The sequence below is a fragment of the Haliaeetus leucocephalus genome, unplaced genomic scaffold (assembly GCF_000737465.1).
Source record: "Haliaeetus leucocephalus isolate CR32 unplaced genomic scaffold, Haliaeetus_leucocephalus-4.0 Scaffold351, whole genome shotgun sequence".
Taxonomy (NCBI): Eukaryota; Metazoa; Chordata; class Aves; order Accipitriformes; family Accipitridae; genus Haliaeetus; species Haliaeetus leucocephalus.
In genome coordinates this window covers 2,409,803-2,410,481 of record NW_010972787.1, presented here as the reverse complement: position 1 = coordinate 2,410,481, position 679 = coordinate 2,409,803, and the positions used below count along the sequence as shown (strand labels likewise).

At 60.2% G+C, this 679-nt stretch overlaps 1 protein-coding gene across 1 annotated transcript in view; it reads right to left on the bottom strand.

Annotated features, from left to right (window-relative positions):
* FGF9 (fibroblast growth factor 9) overlaps positions 1–679 on the bottom strand; it is a 26,634-nt gene that overhangs the window by 24,652 nt on the left and 1,303 nt on the right. The window lies entirely within an intron of this gene.

Sequence of the window (679 nt, the reverse complement as noted above, 5' to 3'; positions counted from 1 at the left end):
CCCCCCGCCCCTTCCCTCCTGCGCCCTTTGGAGATCATCTCCTACAACACCGGCATTATCTAAACAGCTTCGCAAAGCAATAAAATACAGTTAGATATCGCTCAACATCTGGCATTAAAATACGAAGAGAGAGAGAAAAAAAAATCACCACAGGACTTTGTTTTTACGACCGAATTTAAGTGCTGTCAGGTTGGTTCACTCGCAAGTTAACTCCTTCCAACAGCTGGGAGCGTGGCGAGCTAACCTGGCCTATTTTCCTCCCCCCTCCTTCAAAACCACAAAGAATCGGCTCATCCAGGCTGTTTTAGTTACTTTCCTACACGCGATCTGCCGGGGTCTGCCTTGAACAGCCTCCCTGGCAGCGGAGAAGCCCCGGGCCCACTCGACTCGCGTGTGCGTGTGTGCGTGCACGGGCTCCGAGGGGTGGCCGAAGCCCTGAGCCCTCCAGCCCCGGCTGCTGAGTCACAAAATCGCGTCCCCTGGAAATGAAATCCAGGCGACGCTCGCCCCGACTCGCTGCCACCTGGACACGCCACACAGCCGGGGAAAGGCAAGTTTGGGGGCAGGCTTCCCGGTGGGTTACGGAGGGGGGGGGCGCGGAGCCCACCTGCGCTCCCTTCTCCTTCCCGGGGCGCCGGGCACCGGCAGCGCCCCGCGGCTGCGGGCTGCGGGGGCCGGG